Source organism: Phocoena sinus, chromosome 18 (assembly GCF_008692025.1).
Source record: "Phocoena sinus isolate mPhoSin1 chromosome 18, mPhoSin1.pri, whole genome shotgun sequence".
NCBI lineage: Eukaryota > Metazoa > Chordata > Mammalia > Artiodactyla > Phocoenidae > Phocoena > Phocoena sinus.
Window position 1 is genome coordinate 16,520,498 of NC_045780.1, and position 7,300 is coordinate 16,527,797.

The window sequence follows — 7,300 nt, forward strand, 5'->3', positions numbered from 1 at the left end:
AGCTCTAAACTACAGTTCCCAGCCTCCTTTGCAGCTGTGTATGGCCATGTGACTGAATTTGGGCCAATAGGATGTGAGTGGGAGTGATGTGTGCAACTTCTGGGTTTCTACTAAATGATGTTTGCTCTGGCTTCTCCCTTTTCTCTTCCCACCACCTGGGAAAAGTCAAAGAATGGAGCAACCTTGCAAACCACATGCTGTGGGCTACAGAGTTGCCCCGTGTCCCCTCTTCACTTCCCCCAGACCACTCACCTGTGGACTGCAGTATTTGGCTGAGTAGCTTGCTCTGTTGTTTAACTAATAAAAATGTTAAAATTGAGCACTCATGTTAGAGAATACAATAAATTTCAGTGAAAGCTCTGTATGTGAAGGTAGGAGTTATCATGACTAGTGATTGTAACTGGTCCCCTGCCTTCATTCTCCTCCAATTCTCCAAATGGCTCTCAAAGACAGGCCACTCTGCCGCTAAAACTCTTAAAATCTTCTGCTGGCTCCCAAGGTACCAAAAATCCCAAGCCCTTAGCATAGAGTAGAGACAATATCAGAATTTGTTTGGGCTGAAAACAATAGAATTCCTGACTAAAAATAACATAAACATCAAGGCTTTGGTCTTTTATTATAATGGGGAATCTGGAGGAAGGTGTTTCCAGCATTGGTTTAGAAGGTGAATAATGTCAGGTCTCTGCTTGCCTTTGCTTCAGTTCTCTTGGCTTTCCCTCATAGTTATATGATGGCTGCAGTGGCTCCAGGCTTCACATCCTCTTACCCATCCAAATGCAGGAAGGGAAATGGCACTCTTTTTATCAGGGAGAAAAATCTTTTCCAGAACCCCGTGGCAAACTTCCCTCATTTCTCTTTGGCCAGACTTAGTCATATGCCTATGACTTAGCTGCAAGTTGTCTGGGAAAGTGAGAGTCTGTTGTGGAAGGGAAACTCTACTTATGATACACAGGGGAGCAGACGTGGCTGTAAGGCAGGCAGTTGAGCGTGTGCTCCATGAGCCTCACGTACATCCCTGAAGCAAAAAATATGACTGTAAGTTGAAATATAAAAAATTTATCTCCTGTGACCATAGGCCCATTACAAACATTTCTTTTGAATTGTTATTGTTATGATTTATTGGTTAGAACACAACTGACCAAAACAACATACAGTACACAGTTTGGTAAATAATGAAATAAATCAGATTTTACTGAAAATATATTTCTTAATGTTATTAAGACATGTTGCGGAAGAATATTATTGCTAAATGGGGTAGGGTTTAGCTTCAGTTGCATTCTAATTTTCATGTGTGTGTGTTGAGGTGTTTGGTAATCTCGCTCACAAAAATAAGTTGATGGAAACAGAAGGCATTTTATAACTGCAAGATTGATCGGTTCTTTTGGACTCCTGAGTTATATGCTGAAAGGCACGTGGTGGTCTATAATAAAAATTAAATATAAGGTTTGGGATGAGTGAGAGGCATTACTTTCTCTTGTAAAGGAGGAGAAGGAGACATGGGAAAGGGGACCCTCGTAATAGCTCCGCCAAAGGGCGTGTTCAGCAGATCAGTTGTGGGAGAGGAAAGCTGAGCGCTAACAATTGATTCCCTCAAGACCATCCAGGCACAGTGTTCCTCTTGGAGAGGCTTCGGAGACCCCCAGCGATACATGTACCCCAGTTTAAAGACCACTGGTTGTGAGGATCAAATGAGATAATGTACACGAAAGCCTTTAGTGTGCTGTAAAGAACGTTCCAAGGGACATTAATAATAATTGCATGCTTTGTTTTTCCCAAATTCTGGTGACAGCCCACGAGGGCTCTAAGGACTTCATGTTCCAAGTCCTGAAAGCGGCTCACTAACAGACAAGGCAGCTCCCCCTGGACTTGCTGCGAATATCCATCCTCCCAATATAAAAGAAGGTTGACGGGAGAGAGTGAGAGGTGACCTTTTCTGGGGAGTGTTGAGCCAGGCTGGAGAAGGAGCGGGTAGTTGGGGCAGGTGCGTGGGAGAGGGTGTCCTCCTGTATCCTGGCTGGATGTCTGCTCTTCCACAGTGTTTGCTGATCAGGTCTGGTCTGTGTGAACAGAGGGAGGAGCCCTGGAGGGAGCCCCTCTTACTCCCTTGAGGTCCCCATTTTAGAACAAATAGAAGGCGTAATCTGCCCAGGTGCTTGGGCCCAGGAGGCCAGACAGCACTGGAGTCTGTAGGCTTGCCAGGCTGCAGAGTGGGCCAAAGGGACATGCCTGATGGTATGAAGTCACCAGTTAGGGGCAGCCAGGCCACAGGGTCACTGTGAGTGGTTGAGGGAGGTGCCTAGGGATGTGTTTGTTCTCTGCCAGCAGGGCTTGGGGACCACAAGTTAGATTGGTGATAATGACCAATAAAAGGGGGGTAGTGACCTCGGTGCTGCTACCGTGATATTGCTGAGGTTGGAAAGGTCCTTTGTCTTTCCTACCTTTCTCCCTGCTCTGATACTGATCTCTGGCGGCCTCGGCCTGCAGTGGCTTGAAGCAGGATTTTGGTTCCCCGGGCAGAGATTGAAGTCAGGTAGCAGCAGTGAGAGCGTTGCATCCTAGCCACTAGACCACCAGGGGCCAGTGGCCAGTGACAAGGCCCTGGCCCATCAGCTTTGTAGAAATAAATTTCCACAAAGAGACGGAAATTAGTGAAACAAGTAAAGTGTTTCGTAGGAGGAGAAAGAGTAGGTGTGAATAGGCGCACACGCGTGGGCGCAGAGGGAGAGTCTCGCTCTCGTGGTGGTTTGAATCACTTATACGGGGCATTTCTTCTGCATTTCCTTTGGCCAATCATCTTGCTTTGCCTGGCTCTGAGTCCGTATTTGGTTATCTCCGGATCCTCCCGTGTGTGTGTGCATCTCTTAGCCAAGATGGACTTCAGCAAAGAGGCCTATGGGTAGGTTGGCATCACTCCTTTTTTGACCTCCCAGGAGCCTCTCTGCGTATGTGTAGTCAGGAAGGTCCCCTCGAGAGTGAGAAATGTGTGGTCTCTGTCTCTTTTCTGGGCAGGGCTCAGCTTCTCTGGCTCCCGCTATTTTGGAGTATCTGTCCACAGGGGACAAAGTCCAGCTGCTCAGCCTGGAGCCTATCTATCTCCTGCCTCAAGACCAGAAGAGCAGGCCCAGGAAAAGGGAATGGACAAGTGGGCCAGGCTCATCCCTCTGTCCACGCAGTGCTGCACGGGGGCCATCAGCTTGTGACAGCGCCACGTTCACTGACGCCACCTTGGCAGCTTGAAATCCACCTGGTGGGACTATTTACAGCACAAGAGTCAGCAGAAGCTACAAATCCATGATTCCCCTCCCTTCCAAGTTGAGAAGGGCGTTAGGGTGTCTCACCTCTCCCAGCACACCACTGAGTCCTAGTCACTGGAGCCAGGAGCCGAGTGTGGGGTGCTGGGGAAGGACGTGAGTCAAATATGGGACTGAGATTTACAAATGGACAAGGCTAAGGCTTGGGTAACCGAGATGAGACTATGTTAATAATTCAGTGATTGAAAAGGTGTTAAATGGGATTAAAATGTCCTTTAAAGGAGCCTACTACCCAGCAGAAGAGTAGAGTTTGGCAAAGCATAATGGTGTATTAGAAAAATAATCTGTCTCACGTATATATTTATTTATTTATTATTATTATTTTTAAAACCAATATGCTTTAATGTAAGTTTAGGTCATTCATTTTACAAACACTTATGGAATGCCTACTGTGCTTAAATCATTTTGCTAGATCTTCCCAAAGACACGGTTTATATTAATACAATTCCTAATGTCTTTTTCCTAATGCTTGCTTCAGGGGCTACATCTGGGACTGAATAGAAGCACATAGACATAGGGCTGCGGTATGGCCACCCCTGCTCTACACTCTGGTCTCTTCCAGAGGTGAACACAGCAGTCACTATCTTGATAAGGTGTGTGGATTAGTAATCACCATTCTGTTACTTTGTAAAGTTCAGTTATTTCCCCTGGAGGGGTGCACCAGTCCTGGAAATACTGCAATACCAGGTCGATGCGTGGAGTGGACGAAGCAAGCTCTCACTCCAACTCCTTGCTCCAAAAATCCGTTTAATTCGTTGTTCTCGGGTAGAGAACATATCAGATTTTAAACTGATAAGAACAGATACTACACTTGATCTTAGCCAAAAGGCCGAGAAGCGATACGTCTATATTTTATAATGGGACTTCCCCGATCAAATTACCCACCTCCACACAATAAAGATATTGAAAAGGGCCCATTTTAATTCAGAGTTGCTGAACACGATAAAGGGTTGGGGTTTTAGAGAATCGTTCCCTGACATGAGCCAGCTGGCCTCAGGCCTTTTCCTTCCCTTGGATTTTGCCACTGTGGCCTCTGGACCACAGAGCAGCGCTGATGGGGTCGGAGACCTTGTCTTGCCTCCAGCCCGGGGTGGACTTCTGCCTTGGCCGGGCTGTTTCTGGCTCCAGAAGCAGATTCTGCAGAAGTGTCAGGATCACCCTCCCTCCAGTACTTAGGCCTTTTCTAAGGAAGAGCAGCTGTGCAGAGAATTCATTCTTTTGCAGAACAGAATCCTTTAATGAGACAGATTGTTTTTATAATAGGACTTTCACAGGGAAAGAAAAACCCCTGTCGCATAAAAGCAAATGGATTCTCTCCTCAGAACGCACATCCTCTGCCCAGCAGGTACTGAATTTCAGATGGTGTTTTCACGCTCCCAACTGGGTATTTAATGAAGAAGGAAGAGGGTCCCACTCCCCTCTCCTCTCCCACCTCCAACACTGGCGATGCACTTTCTCTGTTCATTGAGGTTCACTCTGAGGGGGAAAAGCCTATTTTAAACAAAGGCAAGAGATGCGAGATTTAGATGGAATTTAAATCAAGAAAAAAAAAAAGGAAGCTGCACAGTTGTTTCCAGGATGACAGTATTTTATGAACCAAGTCTATCGTCCATAAGCTTCCCATTCCAAGTGATTTCAGGAACACGAAGGCTTCTGTACCAGTTAGGACTGTGTTTGGCTGAACAGTAGTTTAACAAAAATAGGATCAGTTTTTCCTCATGTAACAGAAGAGTTGTGTGGATTATTCAGGGCTGGTGTAGCTACTTAACGAAGCTACTGTCCCAGGTCCCCCCTAGCTTCCAGCTCCTTCCTTATCCTGGAGCACCTCTGCTCGGATTGGCAGGATGGCTGCCCTTCCTTCCATCATTGCCCCTGAGTTGCAGGCAGGAAGAGGGGCACTAGGCAAAGTGCAGATGTGATGGGCCACAATCTAGGCTTCGCGATCCTCGCTTTTTACCCAAAAGACCTGAAAACTTTTGTCCACACAAAAACCTGCACAGAGAGTTTTATGGCAGCTTTGTTCGTAATTGCCAGTCGGAAGCAACCAAGATGTCCTTCCGTAAGTGAATGGATAAACTATGGTACATCCAGTTAATGGAATATTATTCAGCTCTAAAAAGAAAAGAACAAGCCATGAAAAGACATGGAGGAACCTTACCTGTATATGACTAAGTGAAATAAGCCAACCTGAAAAGGCTACCTACTGTATGATTCCAACTCTATGAGGTTCTGGAAAAGGCAAAAACTATGAAGACAGTAAAAAGGTCAGTGACTTTTAGGGGATAGAGGGGAAGGAGGGATGAACAGGCAGAGCACAGAGGATTTTTAGGGAAGTGAAGCTATTCTGTATGATACTATAATGGTGGATACATCTCATTATGTATTTGTCAAAATCCATAGAATGTATAACACCGAGAATGAATTCTAATGTAAACTATAGACTTTGGTTGATAACGATGTATCAGTGTATGTTCATCAACTGTAACAAACATACCCCTCTAGGGCAGGGGTGTTAATAGTAGGGAAGGTGTTCATGTGTGAGGGTAGGGAGCTTATGGGAACTCTGTTGCTTTCTGTTCAACTTTGCTGTGAACCTAGAGTTTCCCTCTCAAAAAAAAAAATCTGTTAAAATAAAAAAGTGATGGGCCAGTTGAGTCTGTCCTTTTTCATCAACAAAATAATAGCTTCCCTAGAAATCCCACGTAAGTAGACTTCTGCTTATACCTCACTGGCCAAAAATGGGTCACATGACTACCCCAGGCTGCAAGGGAGTGACTATTTTATTTTTTATTTACTTTTTGGAGGTACTTTCCCCCCCCCAGTTCTATTGAGATATAATTGATATACAGCTCTGTATAAGTTTAAGGTGTACAGCATAATGGCTTGACATACATGTGTTGTGAAATGATTACCATGATAGCTTTAGTTAACATCCATCTCTCATTCAGGTACAAAAAATAATCGGTTTTCTTCCCCTTGTGATAAGAACTTTCAGGACTTACTCTTGGCAGCTTTCACATGTACTGTGTAGCAGAGTTCAGTAGAGTCATCATGTGGTAGGTTGCGTTCCCAGCACTGATTCGTCTTATAACTGGAAGTCTGTACCTTTGGATCACCCTTCATCCAACTCCCCGATCCTTCGCTTCCCACTCTGGGAACCACAAATCTGATCTCTATTTTTGTGAGTTAAAAACATTTTTTGGGGCTTCCCTGGTGGCGCAGTGGTTGAGAGTCCGCCTGCCGATGCAGGGGACGCGGGTTCGTGCCCCGGTCTGGGAGGATCCCACATGCCGCGGAGCGGCTGGGCCCGTGAGCCATGGCCGCTGAGCCTGCGCGTCCGGAGCCTGTCCTCCGCAACGGGAGAGGCCCACAACAGTGAGAGGCCCGCGTAACGCATAAAAAAAAAAAAAAAAAAAAAAAAAAAAAAAAAAAAAACATTTTTGTTTGTTTTTTAGATTTTATGAGTGTAATCGTACAGTATTTGTCTTTCTCTATCTGACTTATTTCACGTAGCACAATGCCCTAAATTTCCATTCCTGTTGTTGCAAATGATGGATAGTATTCTGTTATACACACCACGTCTTCTCTATCCACTCCTCTGTCTATGGACACTTAGGTTATTTCCATGTCTTGGCTATTGTAAATAATGCTACCATGAAAATGGGGGTGCAGGTATCTCTGTGACATAGTGATTTCATTTCCTTTGCATATATACCTGGAGGTAGAGTTGCTGGATCATATCGTAGTTCTAATTTTTTAAGGAATCTCCACGCTGCTTTCCATAGTGGCTGTACCGATTTACAGTCCCTACAGGCAGTGCACTAGAGTTCCCTCTTCTCTATATCCTCACCAGCATTTGTTGTCTCTTGTCTTCTTGCTAATAGCCATTCTAACAGTCGTGCTGTAATATCTCCTTGTTTTGATTTGTGTCTCCATAATGATTAGTGATGTTGAGCACCTTTTCGTGTACCTGTTGGCCATTTGTATAT

General features: G+C 45.1%; 1 non-coding gene across 1 annotated transcript; it reads right to left on the minus strand.

Annotated features, from left to right (window-relative positions):
• Nucleotides 1-3,961: 3,961 nt before the first annotated feature.
• Nucleotides 3,962-4,152, minus strand: LOC116743392. The gene has a single exon (XR_004346774.1). It is a non-coding gene; the product is annotated as a U2 spliceosomal RNA (small nuclear RNA).
• Nucleotides 4,153-7,300: the final 3,148 nt, after the last annotated feature.